Below are 20,582 nucleotides of genomic sequence, written 5' to 3'. Positions count from 1 at the left end.
ATCAAATAACAAAAAACTTTTGACAATGTAATTAATTTTGACAATATAATTTAGATTCTTAATTAATTTAAGATTTTACTGGTCAATATAAATGATAATTTTTTAAAAAACTTTATACAATCATGAAACAACATAAAATTTATTATAACATTTCTATTTATTAAATTGTTTTCTTCCGAAATGCTTAACTAAAAAAAATGGCGTCTTTAATTAACAACCTAAACATTCTTTTCTAATTCTATTCTCAAGTGGACATTCAAACTTTAATCCGATTTACTCAGTAAGCCATGGAACTTGTTTCCTCTCCAAATGGAATTCAAAAGAGATTCGCCACACTTTTGATCCATGCTATGAACTGATTTTGAATAATTCGCTCCTTAAAGTGCAATAACCGGCCCCGGCAACAAAGAAACTTTGAAGATGTTTAGGGTTTTAAGCTTTACGACTTTACTATTGCTCCTAGAACTTTTCCCAGCTCAACTCCATTCTAGTGTTTTATTTGTGTCAACAAATCTTTACAAGCCCGCGGAGAAAGAAAACATCGTAAATGTTTTTCCCACAGATTAAAAGGCGATTAAAGTGGTTATTGTTCCGCTTCCTCGCATAAACTATTTGAATGTCCAATTTGCCTTTTGCCCATATTTCGCACGTATTCCAATGTATGACGTTTGAATTAATATGCGTCTTATGGGTATTATTGGATTCTATTGTGATTTGCTTTGCCGTCGCCATTTTCAGTGTACGAGATTCGACAAGAAAAAGAGTGAAGCCAGATAGCATAAAGACTTCCAAGTAAATTGGACGCGTTCAGAATGTTAATTGTCTCGGGCCACTTTTGCATCTCGGGGAACAAAAAACAGACATTTCGTCTGCTGTGTGGGGCTTCAATTAAAACGTTTTAAAAATCTCCGGCATATTTTCATGGCCTGTCGAAGGAACGCATTAAAATGGGCGACGCAGTGCGATGGGGCCTCGCACTCGAGGCCCCACTCGTTATAAGTACATCAGAGAGTCAGTCGAATCGGTCCGATACGGGACTCCCTCTATCTGCGATATATCTCTTTCCCTGGACACCCATTGCTGGGATGTGTCCGCCATTGAAATTCAACCCGCAAACTTGCTGCATTCATTGGATTTGTGCTCGGGAACAACTCCTCATCCTTCCCAAAACCCCCGCTCGTTGATATTCCCGCCATCGGAATAGACATAAATATGCCACTCATATAGCACCATTTTTCATTTCGTTTCGTTTTGAAACAGTTTTATGTCTGGCCTCCCCGCCCCGAGGAAAATCACTTCAGAATGAGCGATGTCTCTGATCTAATTGCAAGGGGGACGGGATGCCAAAGTCAACTTGAGACTCAAGTGGCCAGGCCCAAAACACAGAAGAAGACACCAATAGTGAAATTCGGCGGAAAACTGGTTTTTCAATATTTTCAAAACCACTACGCGTTCATTGTTGTTGCTGGTGGTCAGGTCTCCGGTCGTTCATTTTCATATTTCCAGCTCGTATTTTAGTAACTGAATTCCAAGCTGACAGTGACCTGCCCCGACTCTCGTCTCTTATCTTTCCCGAACAGCGTGACTTGGGAAATTCAAAATAAATAAATTATTTACTTTGTCACAGGCTTTGTTTGGTGTTTTTTGTTATATTCTCCATTCGAAATCGGGTAAATATTTATGCCAGCCCAAAACCTAACTCAATCTGCGTCCTCATCGTCGCCATATCTTGTGGCACAATTGGAACGATTTCGAAATTAACACATGTTCCGCTAACGTTAACATATTGAAGGAATACCCATGCCCCCTTTCCTCTGGGGAGCTGCACCGGGAAATTTATGAAGCGGCTTGGTTCGCTCTCTGTCCCGCCTTAAATGCATTGAATTTTAATATTTCTCTGGCCACTTTGGCCATTGGGAATGCACCGCATCCATTTCGGTTATCGCCCAGCCACTTTGGACAGTGCAGTAAATCAATCAGGGAGTTTACCACTTCTCCGAAGCCGAGTCCCCAACGATATCGCCGATATGCGATCGGGTCATGCATTTTATTTAAATATCTCGCCTGACATTTGTAAGCCATTTGTAGGTTTCAAGTTCGAATTAAAATTCATTTCGGTGTTTGTCGCTATGGTAAAATAATATTTAATTGTCCAAGAAGCGATAAAATTAATTGTATCTGTTATTTTGAAACACAACAAATTAGATTTTCGAAATAGGTTCTATTGACATCATAAGTAATTTGTTTTTTTTCTGTGATTTGATTAAAGTTTAACTCTTGGTATACAAAATATTATTAATAAACGCGTTTATTTCAGTAAAACTAATTTCCCACAATTAACAAGCCTTATTTATACTTAACCTTCCATTCAATTATTTTATTTTGAATTTATTAAAAAGGTTTCCTACAGAACATCCCATTTGTGAAACAAATGGCAAATGTTTGCCATCTTTTTAAGCGATTTCTTGAAAGCCTAACCCCTGGACACGCCCTCGAAAATAAAGGAGAAGAGGTCTTTCAATTGAAAGCAATTCAAAGTAAATGGCTTCGTGTGATTAAGTGGAATGAAAGTAAAACGCATTTCATAAATAGGTAAACAAGAAAATGGGCGGCTCTCGACGGATCCTTTGTTGCGGTTTATCTGATGAGGGACCGATTTCCATGGGAGCAGCGGCAACTGTTGCCATTACAAGGATTAAACGGAACATTTACATGCCGGGGCTAAACCCAAATCCACCCCAGAAGCGACCGCATCCTTCCGCCTTTCTTTTGCGCCGTTTTGCGAGGCACCAGGTGAATGGGGTGGCCATTTCCAATATGGCAGCCCTCGAGCCAAGGGGCGCAGAAATGCTCCCAACTTTCACTTTCCGCGCAGAACGAACTCTGAATTTGATTTACGGCCTTTACTTTTTACGATCCTATGCCGGGAAATCGCAACAATTGTCATCTAGCTGCAACCCTTTGTCTGGCAACCTGACGAGTTGTCTGGCCGGAGACGGGGTTCCATTGAAGGGACCGAAGGGTCGCAAGACAATGCGACTCAGCTGCCTGTTTGGCAGCATTTTGAAATCCATTTATGCCGCATATCATAAAAAATAATACAGAAATATGCGCCTTCGGTCCGTGCAAAAAGTTGTTTGGCTAAAACAAATTTTACGCCCCGCAATTTGAGAAATTTTTGAGAAAGGGTCGCGCAGACGGCAGCCAGCGGTTTCAACTCGTTCGCGGCTGGGCACCTGATTCAGGTACTCGTCCTCTTGGCCCGGAAAACTTTCTTCTCTCGCCGCCAGGTAGCCATCAAGTGAAATAGGAAAGTGTTCGCCGACTTGGCCCTAATTCGATTGGCAATTCATTCGCCGCACGCGTAATTAAAGTGCGTCGTTTGATGGGCTTCCAATTTGGCGCAAATGAAGCCACCCACGGGCAAATACCGCCCTGCAATTACATTAGCTTGGTCAAAACCCCATCCCGCTGACATGATGAAGGCCATTATTAGGGGTCTTCGACTCGATTTAGTGTCCCAATCAACGGCGTCCATCTGCATATATGCATCCGTCCAGTCGGCAGGAGGAAATTGATCAATTGGGTAAAATTAAGGAGGCACTTTGGTGCGGCCCCCTCCCACGCAGTTTTCGGTGGGGTTTCGTGTCAACGTGCCGTTGGATTCATCAATAAATAAGCCAAACACGGGGCTAGGGACATGACTTCAGTTCGCTAGAGTTGAGTGCTCTAAGACATAAGTTGGCCGATTAAATGCGACATTGCCACATGGGGAAATTGTCAGCGAGGGAGCTTCAAATTGGGATCACAAGGGTTAGCCGAAATGGGGGAAAACTTTCATAATCATAATAGGGAATCGCTTGATAAACGTTTTAGCCTTTTACATAGTGCAAACTGTCATACAGAAGTCTAGAAATCAGTTTTCGTAACGTCCTTATTAAAAATAATTAAACATATTGCGTTTTCTTAAGTACATTAAAGTTTGTTTAAAAATAAATTTTAAAATTTCAAAGAGACGTTATAAAATTTTAGACTTTTATTACAAAATTTAAGAACTAAAACTTCTGGCCTATTACTATTTGTTGTTCTCCGTTTATCAAGATATTCCCTTTCACATCAGAATAGTTATTATATTTAACGACCTACTTTAAAATAATAAAAAAGAAATTCGTTATATTTTGCTTATTAAAAAGGTTTTAATATGGGCATTTTTTTAATGTCAAATGCGACATTCCTATACGTTCGAACCGAAAAAAACATGTGCCATAACTTATTTTTGTTTTTACAAAAGGCTATATTTATAGCTGTTGATAAGCACTTAAAACTGGTGCTAAGATTGAGTTTGTGCAATTTTCGAGATAATCACAAGAATCTACGACTGTCGCACGCTACTCAGAAGATTTTAATAAAATTAGTTTTCAAATGTTATGTGTTAATCGTTCTTAACAATATTTTTTGTAAGACCTTAAAATATTAAGTAGTATTTATTAAATTGCATTCAAAATACGCTATGAGTTATAATAATTCAGTTTAATAGATTCCCTGTAAAAACATATACAAAAACCTTCATCTATAGACTTTGAATGTTTTGGCTGCACTTTACCTTTCTGGAGAATTACCACATTCTTATAATGCTGAATTCAATCAAACTTATAGTTTAACATTGATATTAAACACCGTTTTATTATTGAGATCTATGCAATCGCCAAATACTTTTTATTATTTATTTTAAGTAAAACTTTGACACTTTTCCATAAAGTTCAACGCTTGAAGCTGATTTTCATTGCTGAATTCTTGGCGAGGTATCATTTTGGCAACTTTGGTTAGTGAGTTCCCCCTAATAACTTCCCTGTCTCCTGCCACATTGGAATAGTTTTGCCGTTTTGGTATCGTTCGCCATCATTGCTGTTCTGCCATCATCGTAAATTACACGAAAAGTATCTATCTTTAGTTGGCAATGCTGCAATTTTATTAAAATTCCTAAAACCCACCCGCCCTTCGGTTGGCTCCTTGGAGCAGCCGCAGCCCCAGTTGCCCATGAATATATGTATGTGGTTCCACTTAGACTCCGGGCCCGTGTCTGTCTCCCAACTTGGACAAGGACGAAAGGAGGGCTTCACCCTCCTGGCACAGCCATCGCCATATTGCAGAAATTGTGTGGAGCAAATAGTTTCCCCTGCTGTCGTTGCTTTTATATAAACATGAGGCGAGATTAGATACAAATTACACGCCAGCTTCCCAAGGTGGGCAGCATCCTCAGCCCCCGTTTGGCAATTTGCTCACCTTGCTGCTCCTTCTGCCGTCGTATCCATAAGTTACCAACCCAAAGTATCTCGAGTCCGACAGCTGCAATAAGAGCAAAACTTTTGGGAGGCAAACAAATGGCATTGCTGGGCCACGCCCACTACCCGCCCACTTGCCAGTGCCACTCCTCCCAGCCAGTGTATTTTATTATTTATTTATTTCATATATTTTGCAGCGGCGGCGATTATAAAATGTAAGAAAAAGCGAGGAAGGAAAAAATATGGAAAACTATGTTCGTGTCCTTGGGGAGAAATTGGTTACCTTTTTTTCGGTGCTGGAGAATTTTTCTTTTCCCCGACAGGCATATTTAAAAACAAAAAAAAACCAATCTAGAATTTTCTTACAAATTCTTAAGATCAATATCTTTGATCAATATTATATTTTACTATAATCAAACTTGAAAACCTTTAATCTTTAAGTTAAGATAAGTGTACGAAAGAAAAGTATTTTAATATACTTGGCTTTCATGTTTATTTTGTAAGAAGTATTTTTTTACCCAAGTTTGAAGCGATTGGTAAAAGAGGAACAGTTTTTATATATTGCAAAGTAGATTTGAAAAAAAAATAGAAAGGCCTTTAAGAATGGTAGAAAATATAACCTATTTAAAATAAAAAAAATATTATTTTTTATATACTTAAATTTGTATTTAAATGGCGTTTTTTCGCTACATTTTTGCTTGAACTGCCCCATTTTAAACAATGTCCTTGGGAGCGCTGCTGCGGAATGGAGCCCCGAAGTAATTTATGTCTGCCAAATTCAAACTTTACTTATTTTCGCCAAAAAAAAGAGCGGAAAGTTTGTCCTCTTCATTCTTGATTTCGGGTTGGGGGAAGCGGGCCGGGAAAATAAAAGCAAAGTCAGCCGGAAAGTTTCAGGGTCCTTGGAGTGGGTGGGCGGATGCCGTTGCGGTTGTGTGTTTGCCCAGTTCCAAGGGAGCAGGGCGGTATGGGGCTTGGAGTTGAGCCTCATTCGGTGGCACGTTTGCAAAATGGCCCGATGCGTGTCTGGAATACATTTTCTGACTTGCCAAAAAGATGGCAGAATACGAGACCGAGTCACAACTTTGGCAAAAGCCCCCCCCTGCCCGGCCACTCCCCCGGTGCATTTGTACACATTGTCGGTTGTAATTCAACGTAAATTTATGTGAAATTGTTTGCCAAGCAGGGAACACGGAAACCGGCATTTTGTGTTTTCTAAAATTTAATGTAGTTCGCCAGTAGTACACGAGGATGGAACGATGATGATGGGGGAGAATGTGAGTTCCCATTTGCTTACGCCACAGAATTTCAAATTAGCAAACACACACGCACTCACCCGAGAGTCAACATTCCCATGGGTTGTGCAGGTTTCCTGGAGCACTCACCGCCAAATCGAAGGGCATAGCTGAGAAACCCGAGCTCAGAGACCCTAAACAATGCCCAATACCCAAAACCAGACTGACGAAGGGCTTAATGTTAATTGCGGCTTTTGTTTGGTTTTCCGTTCGATTAAGTTAATGGCGCCAGGCGGCGCGTCGTGTGTCGGTTCATTTTTGGCAAATGGAATTCCCTTTAATCGGGCTCGATCTTAACGCAAATAGTTGCATGTGGGGCTTAACACCTGATTGATGCTTAAGGTTCTTTAAAATGTTTAGTTTAATAAGTTTTAGTACAGGTGATAGCTGAGAACCCTCGTTTAGATTTTTCACCCATACATGTTCTTATATTTAACTTAACCAAGGATATTAATACATTTTTGTTAGTCAATGGAGGAGCAGAAAACACTTTGTATGAACATTCCATTTTATTTAATCTAAAATTCGTGTGTGTAAATTATTTCGTCTGATTTTGGAAATTTGTATTATATACTATAAACATTGCATTCACAATCATGAATTCCCAAAACCACTAAAATTTTTTAAATATAACAGTTAACTAAAGCTAAGAAATTAACAATACCCAATAATAAAATCGAGTACTATTGAAAGGAAACAATTTATATAGAAAAAACAATAAACTTTGTACTACCAATCAGGCTTAAGGCTTTTTCAGAATTACTCACTTTATACAATAGATGATGATTACTAAGTATTCAATAAAACTGTCCTGCTTATATAGTGCTTCCTTCCAGGAAGAAGTTTTAACCATAAAAACTATAAAAATTTGGCCAGTAGCATCCAGCTTGATACGTTGTTTATTTACTCTTCATTAATTGAATCATAATTAAGAAAATGGGTATACATTGGAGCCTCGATCAAGAACAACCCGAGATCAGAGGAATCGCCAGAAGGGCAAATATTAAAAACCGGAACAGCAACAAAAACTGTCAACTTAAGCATCATAAAAAGTCGATTGTATTGACAATAATTTTCCGCATTAAACACACAAAGTTAATGCGCCAGAAGTTGCCGAGCGACGGTATCTCGGGATGCAAGGTGGGGGCCAGATACACTCAGAAAAAGGCCTTTTCAATGGTATTTGATTGAATTATATTTTATATTTTATTACCCAACTACGAAGTGAATTAGTTATATCAAGCTCTGGACCACTTAAACCTTGAATGTCTTGGCAAATTAATGGAAATGTCGAGCAGAGTTCATTATAGATTTTTTTCAAGTGTGGAGAAAAAAAGAGAATGGGAGAAAGAGTGGGGTAAATGGAGGATCAGGACCGGAGAAAGCGGGGAAGCGAACTCGGAGCGCCTTAATGGAAGACTACAATGCTCGTAAAAGTCAGCGGGTTAGGGTCTTCCAAAGGAGCGGAGTGGGGTAGAGTTTTTTCTCGAGTGCACCGCTGGGCACTTAACCAAGCCGAAGAAATTTGTTTGTTTTCTTGGCCCCGCCCCCACGCCCCTTCAGCACGAGCATGTGCATCTGGCACACTTACCGCGCAATTAATGGCGCAATTAAATGTTTACTTTAGGCGCTTTCGAACCGCACATAAATGGCAGCCGTTCCCCGTCGCCGAGGGAGATCAAAATTGGAGAATTGGGGAAAAAAAAGGGGTTTCGATTGGGGGGAGGAGCCTCGTCAATGGTGGGTTCCTAGAAACGGTCGCAAACTCTGGTTACCGAACAGGTGGGCAGAACAGATACCAAGCTTTTTACTCGCCCATTTGAGACGCTGAATCTGATATCTGATATTTCTTTTGTTTGGCTGAGTATGTATCGATCTTTTCGTTTCACACTTTCAAAAACCGATTTTGCATATGAATCGCCCAGCTATCATTGAAATCAGTCTCCTAATGAGATTGCGTCAGGTAATCTACAAATTGTTTTAGAAGATCTGCTTTCTGTTTATAAATTTTAATTAGCCCCGAATAAACGATTTCAACGACCATAGCAAAATATAAACAAAGAAATCAAAATAAATATGGCCTTTTTTTGAATTGATAATATGATTCCAAAAATTATTCAAGGTAAAATGTAAAATTCTTATCAAATATTTATAAATATAATTTTAGACAAAACTAGAAGCTTGTGAGTTTATATGGATACACCAAAAAACAATACTTTTCACATTTAGTCGTGTTTTGAAATAATAATACAATAATAATATATTTTATTTCTGTTGTGAAGATTATCTTGAAAAAATACTGTGGAATTTCTTAAACGACACTAAGAAACATTTATTGTACAGTAATATATTTTTCTTGTATCTCCAAATCCAACGTGCTGTCGAAAATGTTGTACCGTAAAACCTTTTGCTATTACTCCGAAGGTTTTTTTAAATATTTTTCTTTAAAAACGCATTATTAACATTCACGATTAGTAGTGACTCAAGCATAAGTTCTAGCACCCAATAATATTAAAGAACTCGCAGAAAAAAAAATTTGTTATTTATATTTCCGAGTTTAGTTTACGAAAAATATAGAATTTAAAGGGCAAAGCTTGCAATTAATTGCCATTAAAGAAGGATTTTCAATTGCTTGTACAATTTTCAGAGATTGTAGCTGAACCGCCCGCAGGCAGTAAAACAATTTGTTGCAGAATTCAGCAAACAGCCAGAAAAGTGCTCCATAAAAATATTAATCCTTCCGCAGCGTGGCGGGGCGAGGAAAATGGAAGTGGAAATGGGAAAACAAACCCCTACACATGTTCCTCTTTGGGCGAGACTCTCGCTTTCGTTTTTAGGGACCATAAAGCAGTTTTAATGGTCGCCGCAGTGCCTTGAATTTGCTGCTGCCTTCCTATTTTGGTGTCTGTGTGGGCGCAGCACCGCAAATAGAGTGAAAATCTAAAAAATCACAAATCGCCCGGGATGGTCGGGTTCCGTTCCGTTCTTTTCGGTTGGGATCCCTTGTTTTCGGTTCCGTTCTGCTACGTCAAAGAGTTGCAATAACAAAATGTTTAATTGCCGGCAGCGAATGTTCAAGGAAAAGCGAAAGTGGCCTCGACAAACGCCGCGGGCGAGGAAAGAGTTGACTTAATGGCACTTAAAAGGCCATAAAATCCTGAATTATGATTTCGAGGTCGCAAAAAATAAGCCCCTATATGCTCTAGCCCCGATTTCCAGCATGACGTGAGTGTGTTGGCTATTCTTGGCCGGTCGGCTAACAATCTAGGGGCTAAGGCTAATGACGCATCCTCTTCGCCGGGAATGGAATGGAATTGCCACCGCAGGAATTCGAAAATGACGCCTGTCAGTGGGCTGCTTATTTATGGCAATTTCGAATGTCTTATGGGCGACTGCATTTAAATATTCGGAACGCTGTGGTCACTCGACAATCGCAATCGCAGACCCAATCCCAAGCCCATTTCCCCCGTTTGTCTTGATTTTTTTTTCACTCGGTGTCTGTCATGCCAAGTGCACGTTTAGCTTGTTTGTTTATATACATACTATATGTGACTCCGAGCTGTTTCCCATGTTGTTTTTTAAATTAAATATCACGAGTGGCATGTAGACAGAACAAAGAATGCATAAATTACCCCTCCCCGGCTGGGCTGCCTAAAAATCTCCGCCTTCGAGTTATTGAAATTGATGCCAGTCCCTCGGGTTCATTGCGCCTTATCAGCCAAAGTCTGGCTGGAAATAAGTGCATTAATTGACAATTTTCAATTCGAATAATTTTACAGCCATGCGAAGATTTTTAATTCCTTCTCCTCCTCTTACATTGCAGTTCTTCGAGGGACTCGCGGATGGATACTCTGGGCACTTGTAAGTAATGCCAATTGATACAAACAGCCGATACGTAATCGCTTTATTAACCATCTGAATATGGGAACCAAGCCAGAGTTTTATTGATTTTCATTAAGATTTGACTGCGTCATAAAAAAGGAGAACCTATGTGGACAGTCCCCTTAGAATAATCATCATAATCGTGATTATATTTTGCAATGGGTTGGTTCCAGAGCAGGTCTTTGAAATGAAACCCTAGAAAGGCTTTTTTCCCATCAGATAAAGAGTTGTCAAAGGAAATGCCATCGGATTCGCATTCCTCTGCAGAAAGAGAACAAAGCTTTGAATATTTATTGGATTTCCTGAATTTTTTGTCTATAAGAATTTATGGTTATCTTGATATAGTAATACGATCATTTTATGGATGCAGTAAATTTATTCGCACCTTTCCTAATGAACTGTTTTACCAATATGGTAAGTTATAGCTTGACACTGCTATGAAGGCGTTATAAATACAAATGTACGAATGTATTTTATGTCCACTTGTTTGGAAAGCTAATGGAGCCTCAATCATTTTAAGGACAGGTGTATAGGACAAGTGTTATTTCGTTAGACATTCCGCCAATATCTTACTCACTTTGCTGGGATCGCATGGTTAGCGCTGTCGACCCGCGAGTCGTAAATCAATTTTCGACAGCTTAAGACTCGCCCATAAATTCAACTAGCTATATTTATAGTTAATGTGCTCCCAGAGCCAGAAAGAACCCAACCCGATTCTCAGTCCACTGTTCGCTTTATTCCAACTCTTATCAAGATTTTATGGTCTCAGCCGTAAATCGCCAATTTTATAGTTAATCGATGGCCATTTAGGCCCATAAGCCTCTCGTTGCATATTAATTTTGGGCAATATATACAGTAGGTGAGTCCCAGACGACATGAAATTGATTTATTTGTTTTTAAAGACGTGTTTGGCCCACAGCTCCCCAGTCGCGAGATCGTAAAATTAATAAGGGATTAAAATGCCATGATTGTGCCCGAAAAAGCCATGAGCCGGGAAATTGCGCCAGAGGTTAAAGAGAGTTAAAGCCATCTCGTTTTGCCGGCGGAACCGGCTGTAGATACAGATACAAAGATACTCGTACAAACAGAGCAGCCGCACTAAAAGAATCCGAAATCCAAAAACCCACCCCGAAAATCGAGAGCAATGACAGCATGTCCAAAATCAAATATGGCCGAATTAAATGTTCTCGCTCTCCGCTTTGCTCGCTCCTTCGCAGCGGCCATTGTTGCCATGGCAACGGGACGGTTAGCAAGGAGGAGGGGGTTCAAAAGACAGAGAGGAAGAAAGAGAGTGAAATGGAGAACGAGAGCTGGGCATGCTCATAAATTCATTTGCTTGTTGTTGTCGAGCGAGTTTTGTATTTGGTTTCGTTATCTCCTTTGTTGCGGTTGTCCCCTCTTCCTTCTCCTCCCCTTTCCCTTCCCCTCCTCCGCCTCTTTATCAACATGGCGAGGTCTCTCCGAGATACTTTGTATGCTCGACTTGAGCGCTAGTTGCCAGCTGAGGTTCAACGGCTTGGACACCGGCAACTCGGAGATACAATATAGAAAAAATTAAAAAAAAAAAGAAACTTCAGCACCGAGAATATTATACCCTTGAAAATATTAAAGGAAAAATAAAGTAAACAGAAAACTACAATTATATTAAATGAAAATAAAGATATAAAAAGTTATGCAGTTACGACGCGGTCATTCCACTGGAATTGCCCATTCTAAAACAGGAAAACTCCAAAAAACATTGCGCCAGTACTAAACTGATAAAATGTTTATTTATGACTCTATTTCTGGTTTTCGTCCGAGCTATCAAACTTTAAAACTGATTTCTTGGTATAAAAAACCATAATTAATCAAAAATACGTATTTAATAGGCTCGGAGAAAAATCGAAATTCATTGTTATCTCAAAATTTTACCCAAACTAAGCTACCCATTGCAAATGTATACAAAAAAGAGGAAGAGGTAAGGCCAAAAATAAATATTGAAAATCTAATTATGTTCGGCAAATACAATTTGAGTCAAAGCCCACCATATGCTCCTCATTGTTAATTTTTGGCCATCAATTACCTCAATTGCTTTCAACAGAAAATACATAATTAAATATGTGAAACAATGGTGCCTTCCTAATTGAGAAAAAATTGCAAATGACTCGTAGTACTGTTCTTATAAGAAACCAAATTTCAACCCCGAATTTCCTTTGAAATCGATTATGCGCACTAAAAGACAAAAGTACAGCTGAGGCGCAATAGATGGCGCTCTGCTAGTTACACCCACTGTCCGACAGTGACGCTGTTAAAAAAAAATGATCCGACGGCCTACAATTTTGTTTTAAATTTATTTTTATTATTTAATATTTCTGATATTTCTTAATAAATATTCTTATATTTATTTATATTTTTGTTGTTCTTTCTCTTAGCTTATCATTTAATTCTTAGCTATCAATTACTATTTCTTTTTAGATGTTATTCTTTTGAAAAAAGTATCATTGTTTTTAAGTCTCATAAAAAATTTAAGTTTTTCGTTGTTTTTAAGTCTCATAAACAATTTAAGTTTTACTGGGCTAGTTTATATATTGATAACGTTTTGGTACTTTAATTTTTTTTACGTATTTTAATACATTTCGAAGTCAGCGTATTAAAATAAGTTTTAAATTTGAATTTTATTTGTTTGTGTTCATATTCCCTAAGAAATAATATCTTTTAAATATGTAAATATCTTATATTGTCATTGTGCATGTCAAAAGTTGTGCATTAAATTATTTATTGTGTGTTGAAAAATACATGATGAGGCCATCTAAAGATTTTTAATGAGAATATTAAATGAGATTTTACGACAGAAAAGATTTCTTTATGACCCATAAAAAACTCGATATATTTACATTTTGCTTTGTCTTAAGTCAAGAGAAATGCTTTTTGTATAATTTAAAATTTAAAAACAAAAAACCGACACAATAAAACTTGAAAGTTTAAATTTTTGTTTTTGTAATTTCTTTATTTCCAATCATTTAGAAAGTAATCCATCAACATTGTTGCTCTTTGTCGGAGTTCAAGTCAGCTGTTCATCCATCTGGTTCTAAAAGCAAAAGCAACAGGTTGCGTGTCGCACAATTTGCCCAGCCATCCAGTAAAAATCGTAGACGTGTGTTATATAAATTCCATATAAATTCTTTATTAACAAAGTGTGTAATTATTAGACTAAGAGTGTTAAACAGTGGAAAAGCAAATCACAGTGCCCTAAATTTCATATATTTTTGAAGTAAAGTGTTTCACATCCCGCGTTGCTCGTGCTTCCTCGTGTTACGTATACTGAAGGTATACCGGATAGGATACACTCAGGATACATTCAGTATACGTTTACGAGGTCGCACAGAATCACCATAATCCGAATGTGACAATGCAGTTGCAGATGCAGATGAAGCTAGATCCAGAGTGGAAGATATATTATTTCGTAGATCCGTATCGGACGCGTGGCGTTGTTGACCCGACGATTGCACGGCCGCAACTGAAAGGAGCAGACAGGAACAGCAGAAAGGCAAGCCGGCATGTCCTCGTAATTGTCGTTTCCTTTCGGCCCGTTCGCTCGTGTCTCGCTCGCACTCGTGCGCCCAATTTTACAAGCGTTTTCCTCACTTCCGGGCGTCCTATTCGGTGGTTGCTGCTGTCCGGAGTTTCCGGCGGGGATGGGCCTTAGAATCGAAAATAAATGCGATAACCTCAGACGTTTATCCAGCACTTGTCACATAAGACGTGTCCTTATGCCCGCTATATGCATGTCCTTGCTTCTGGAAAACAGAAAAGAGAAAAAAACGTAGAGAGAACAGTAAGTTCAAGAAGTTACGACAACGCACAAAGTTCCCAGATACCTCTGACATTAATATTCCCAGCCCCAGCCGCGGCCCAACTATTTCGCCAATCGCGATAATCACCCTTTGTTGCCATCCATTACCCACCTGCCCCGTTCGCCAGGAGCTCCTACTTGCGCCCTCGAGCACGTCCTTTCATTTAATCCCTAACAAGAAAGGGGCGGTCGGCCATCCAACCCAACTCACACAAAGTCTGGGAAAAATGGTGGCTACGGGAGAAGCGGAGAGAGGTTCGCAGCCAACCAGGCAACTCGCTGGCAATCTAATGCCCGAGATAAAATTCAAAATTTATAATATTGCACAGTTTGCCCGATATAAAACGTAAACTTATGGCTCTCGGGGAGTACGTGCCATATTTTTCTATGTGTATGTGCCCAAGTCTCAGCCACTATATATTTGCCTATGTCAGTGCCCCTGTGTGTGTGTTTGGGAGTCCTGGCTCCTTCTCCACCTCCATCTCCTGCCCCTGATCCTGCCCAACCCTTGCCGGCAAAGAGTCATGAGCTCGTTATGCCTGCGAGATTTCATTTGTGCGCCGAGGCAACCCCTGGCGACAGTGGGCCACAAGCGAAGTGCCAGGTGAAAAAATGGTTAATTATATATTTCAAAATCTAAGCAAGGGTTTAAAATTGTACAAATATGACTTAAGAGTTCCTAATCTTTTTAAAGAAATAAAGGAAAATAATTAATAATTTGTTGTAATTAAACTTTAAGCCAAAGGTGTGTAATATTTTTCTAAGTCGTATCAATATTTTAAGGCAATGCATGTTTTTTGTTTTTATTTTAAGATTTAATTTCTTGGTGAATAATACAATAGTATTTTCATCTATGTGCTGTTTAATCCCAGACATTTGAATGCTTATAAATGCTTATACTTAACAGAAATGTTGTTAAGTATAAATAAATAAAGCCTAAAAAAATTGTTAGTGACCCAATTTAACATTTTATAATTATTTATAATGCGCAGCAGTGTTTAAAATTATTGTTTTCGTGGGGTCAATAGGTCAATAAAACTCTTGGATTAATTTAGATGGAAATGAAAACGAATTGTGTATAAAAATGTCTCCCAATTCCAACTTTTAGGAAGTCATTAAAAAATAAAATACTGCAATGATTTAACAGGAATACAATATTATCAACATAAAATTTCAATATTTTCCCATTCAAAGTGCCGGATAAAATCCCACTGTGCCTAGGCCAGTGTCTGTATGTCTTTGCATACTTCGGCCGGCAGTTTTCAGATGGGCTTGTCAGACGTTCGAGGAGGGTGATTTTGGGGCGGTGTTCGATGTGGGGGAGGGCGTACACACAAAACGGCCGTTACAACCATAAATATCATTTTTTTATTGGCACAACCCTAAATGGCGGCATTTGGCAAAGCAAATTCCAATGCAAAACGCCGACTCCCAGCGGACGGACAGTAAAATGTACCAAACAGACGGGCATCCGCCCGCATAACGAGCATCGAGGGCGGACTTGGGCCGTTCGGACTCAGGTTTTTTTTCGGGGATATTCAAGACATTCGGGAGCTGGAACTCCCCTAAGAACGTGCGACAATTTGGCGAGCCAACGAGCCGAGGGATGCTCGGCCATTGCCAGAAATCCTTGTTCGCCAAATCGCCCGATAGCAAGGTACGTGACTTTATGGCAAATCGTTACCATCCCGTCCAAAGGTGCCAAAACGCTGGCTGGAGCTGCAGATGAGCCCTCGGCGGCATGTGGTGTTAAATGCACGCTCCGCCGGGCGGGACAAGAAGACAGACAAAAGCGTCGCGGGAGAACGGAACGGAAACAATTGCTCGGAATTACAGACGCCATTGCGCCATTGTTGCCAGCAGACGCATTCCGCATGCCACATCCCGTCGCCCATCTTTTACCTCCCCTTGTGGTCGTACCTGCCCTGGACCACAAAAGCGAGCAGTCGTCACCATCAACGCTTTCAGTTGATTGTTTCTACGCTCCACAGCCGCCGCCCCCACATCCTGGCCCTCATCCTCGATCCGGGTCACACCCACGCATAGAAACCCTGCACAATTGTAAACTTTTCAGGGAGCATTCACCACCTCTGGGGCGTAGTTTCCAAATGAGTTTTCATTTCTTTTTCACCTTATTTTTTGTCTTCTCAATTATTCTGCTCTGTTCTATTTCATTCTTTTCACTCCGTGGTGTATATTTCTTTATCGCCCATTGGGGATTATGTCTCAGAAATTGAAGTTTAATTTAGTTTTCAAATTTGTTTCACCTCGAATTGACTTTGCGGCGAGAACAAGAACTGTATGAATGCTGGTTTAGACTTTAAAACTCTAACTTAAAATGGTAGTTCCTTTAGGGAACTATTTTATGTTAAAATTGTTATTTAAACAAATATATGTTAAATTTACAAAACATATGTTTAGTTTGCTTTTGTTCGGTTTGCAGCATTTGAATTATTTAAAATTGTTTCAAATCAACTAAAAATTAAAACGGAATATCAAGAGGAAGGAAGGGTATGAACATTAAAATTCAACATTATTCCTTAAAAGCATTCGCCTAAAATAAATTAAATTTCTTTTAAGCTCACTGTATCTGATGGTCTTAAAAATGTTTTCTACAAACGAAGGCTCTTTGCTGTTACCAAAACTATTCGATGCAAAGTCTAATTTAAATATCTGAATGCTCACATTCAATGTCTGGCAAATGTATTCTCGGTGCGGCTTTTATAAAATTCTCGAGTCGCAGCCGGTGGACAGAGCTGCTTGAAGTCAGGAGGAGGGTCTTTGGGTTTGGAGGAACCGGGCAATATTGCGTCAATGACTTGCAAACAAAATTAGAAAAGAAAACCCAAGCGGTGGGTAGCATATGCTGCTGAGTGCGCTCCGGCATCAAAATGACTACACAAACTTTTCAAATTAGATTTCACACCCAAACTAAACACGGGGCGATGGCGATGGCGACAGCCACGCCAGCGCAAAATTCCGGGGGTGGAGGAGGGAAATGCCAGAGACAGAAGCAGAAACAGAGACTGAAATCCAGACTTGGACCCAGTCTGAGGTTGAAGATGGCCACGACACTTGCGCACAGAGTTTGCCACTGTATTTTAGTTTATTTTGTTTTATTAAAACGACTAATGGGCGGTCGAGGCGGTGGCTGGGTTAGGTGGCCGAGTACAAAGCGACGCCCCGAAATGGACACAATTAGTGTGCAATTTATGCTCGACGGAGCAGCAGCTGCCATAGCGATTGCCTCTTGTCTGAACTGCAATTTGAATGACCAAATTAGACGAACCGGCCCCGACCCCAACCCACAGCCCGACTGTCTGTCTGCCGGCAATTTATGCATTCAAAGTCGGAGCAGCGGCGACCAAGGTTCAAGACGAGCTCGACAATTTGATAAATCGCAAGGCCAGACCGGTGGCATTAAATTTAATGTTCGGGGCGTTAGCCACACATGTAAATTCTTCGCATCTCTGGCATTTCTGCAGCTTCATAATGGTGTAGGGCAATGGTCCTACAAAATAATCAAAACCAACCCCTGACATAAGCAAAGAATGTGGCTGGTAGTTCGCAAAAATAAATCAAGTATGGCCATTTGGCCATCTTTGCTGTACTGACAGTGAGCGTACAAAAAACTATGAAATACCACACATTAAAGAAAATTTAAAAATAGCCTATTCTTACATATATTTATCACCCAGGCTTACACCAAAATATCTTCCTAAGCTTTTTCATTCTAGCGGGTGAGAACTGTTTTCCTCTGCATATGTCACACGTGCAATCTTTGATGCTTCACGCCTGCATCTGTTCGCATCAAAAGAAATCCCGAATATCGCAATCAAAATTCGTATAAATGGGAAAAAAATCAACCGGGTTGTTTTGCCATTTTGCAGCATCCCCTCCCCCCTCCCCCTTCCTCCTTCTCCCCTCAGGGGGTGGGTCTTCATGTGTGTGTGTGTGTGAGTCTGAGACCCAAAAACCGCCCCTGGAAATGCGTTCGTGTAGGTGAGAGTGCGTAATTATGCGTTTGGCAGTCGTAAAACTTAACTTTATGGCTGTCGTCTGCTCGTCCATGTTCGTTGCCGGTTCAGTTTGTAACTGATCTGAGTGGAGGGAACGACCTCTGAATCCGAATTTCGAACCTTTTGGCCCGAGAGGCTGAGGCCCGAAGTCGGGACTATTTGATTGATTTATACGCATGTGAAAAATGCAGCTTCGTAACTGGCGCACCGCTCGTAAAATCTGTCTGTCCGGGCACCCCGTTTTGATTTAGTGCCGCTAATAAGTAGCCAGGTGGCAGTTTGACCGATTTCTGGACGAAAACTCGATGCGCAGACATATTGCGCATACGCCCCATTCGCCATTTGAACAAGTTTCAGAGGGCGATGCCAAAAGAATTCTTGGAAATTTCTCGTAAGGCAAATGGTGATAAATTTAAAAAGCGATGTGAAACGGATTGAAAAAACAATGACAAATTTTAGATACAATTTATAAGATACAAGTTTTCCAAAATATATAAATTCTTTACAAAATAAAATTAAGTTACTGTGTATATTGATGGACATTTATCAACAATTACTTAACATTGTTATAAAGACTTGCTTTTCAGCTTAAACTGAATGTAAATTAAATGACTTTTTTACAAATTGAACTAAGAACTTGATTATTAAAATCATGCCATTAAGGCATGTCCAATGAAAGTTATTTAAGTTATTCAAATATTTATTTATTCAATCGCATATCACTTAATAAAATTGTAGAATTGTATTTAAAATTCTTACTATCAAGATTAATTTTGATGCATATTAGTTTACATATATCAGGCTAATACGGTTCTAAGACATACATTATTGACTCACCAGCACTTCCAGTTGACTTGGTTCAGTCCTCAGCGAGTAACCTGGTAAATGATAGCGAAGAGAAGGCCAAATCAGGCGGAAAGCAATATTAATCCAATAAAAATCGATTACCCCAGTGAGTGGCGATGGGAGAAATGCCATAAATAACCTGCCCCACTGAATGCAAACTGAGGCTGGAAGCCGGCAACGAAATGGGTGGAATGTGCAAATGAAAATCATTATTATCGCCGACGATGATGAAGCCCATGATGGTCTGTCTCATCAGACTTTTGTCGTAGCACCGTGTTTATTGCTGCCGGGTTTCCGGGCTTTCAGCCCCAATTTTACCCCCCGGAATGGGCAGTTTGTAGCTATCTGTCTGGCAGTCAGTCATTCGGGGCAATTGTTTCATTCATGGACCCGCCAAAAAGGCAAGAGGCGTTTATCATCCCAGTCTCGTCCCGTCTCTTTCTCGACCGCTCAGACCTTCTCTTTCTACCGCTGCGTAGGCTTTTGGCTGTGTGTATGTGTGAGCAAAACAAACCATAAATGTGCGTGGAGGGCGAAAGAGGAAAAAGAAATGAGAGAATCCAAATTTTTGTCAAAGGGTCGTGGCCCCCTCAGCTCCCCCCTTAACCCTCCTCAGCCCACTTAACCCCCTCACGGCCATAAGTCAATGTCAATGGCATGCATACACAGACAGACACACTTCACTTTGGGGACAGTCGAAAAAAGTTGGCGTGTCGACTTTCTGGGCTGATTTTCCACGTTTAATAGGACCTTGACATGCCATGTTTGCTTGACAAACAAAATGTGGCCAGAAAATTTGTTATTTGGTGTTTATGGCGGCGTTTAAACGGCAGGGCCCATATTCACTTTATATCTGCAAAGAGAAGAGTTAGATGGAGATACTTAAAACTGGTTTGCAACTGCAGGCCGTCATTCACTCACTCACACAGATACTCACCCATACAAGTGCAACGATAAAAAGATACAAAGTGCAAACCAGTTCCGCGATGCGAAATAACGGCAAAAGAAACTCAAAACTATAACTTTTCTTGCAAGCCAAATAAAATGAACAATAAAACAAGCACTGGACACACAGATTTATCACTATTTTACCATGGATTCACTCGGGAAGTTGCAGTTTTATTTTTAGCTGATGGCTTTTTTGCGGTTGTTTGCTTTCCAACGTTTTGCGTTCATTTGAAGCCGTTGCCCGACGATTTCTTGTACGCCGCTCGGTCTCTCAAACGGCGACAGCGACGTCGACTGCGACGCCGACAGCGCTGCCGCTGTATCTGTGCGTATCTCACAGATATCGTAGCCCCAGTACGACAGAGTATCTGTGTGAGAAGTATCTGTGAGCGGCGCGCACTGGTGTGAGAGTGCCGTTCGTGCGCAACTCACACGCACGTGCTTCGAAATTTCCCTGGGGCACTCACTCACACAGCCA

At 40.1% G+C, this 20,582-nt stretch overlaps 1 protein-coding gene and 1 long non-coding RNA gene across 4 annotated transcripts in view; one reads left to right on the top strand and one right to left on the bottom strand.

Annotated features, from left to right (window-relative positions):
- The window catches only part of LOC128251886 (uncharacterized), a 110,063-nt gene that overhangs the window by 65,584 nt on the left and 23,897 nt on the right, over positions 1-20,582 (top strand). The window contains exon 4 of one of the 3 annotated variants that reach the window (XR_008267250.1): positions 10,401-10,438. The exons of the other annotated variants lie outside the window; for them this stretch is intronic. The gene's annotated coding sequence lies outside the window, so the exon portion shown is untranslated. The remainder of the gene's footprint in view (positions 1-10,400; positions 10,439-20,582) is intronic. 3 annotated transcript variants of the gene reach the window in all.
- Positions 13,693-20,313, bottom strand: LOC128251888 (uncharacterized). Its single transcript, XR_008267252.1, has 3 exons — positions 20,094-20,313; positions 19,148-20,009; positions 13,693-14,235 (listed from the first exon to the last, which is right to left on the bottom strand). It is a non-coding gene; the product is annotated as an uncharacterized LOC128251888 (long non-coding RNA).

This window comes from Drosophila gunungcola, chromosome 3R, assembly GCF_025200985.1.
Source record: "Drosophila gunungcola strain Sukarami chromosome 3R, Dgunungcola_SK_2, whole genome shotgun sequence".
NCBI classification, from domain to species: domain Eukaryota; kingdom Metazoa; phylum Arthropoda; class Insecta; order Diptera; family Drosophilidae; genus Drosophila; species Drosophila gunungcola.
This window is presented reverse-complemented; position numbering and strand designations above follow the sequence as displayed.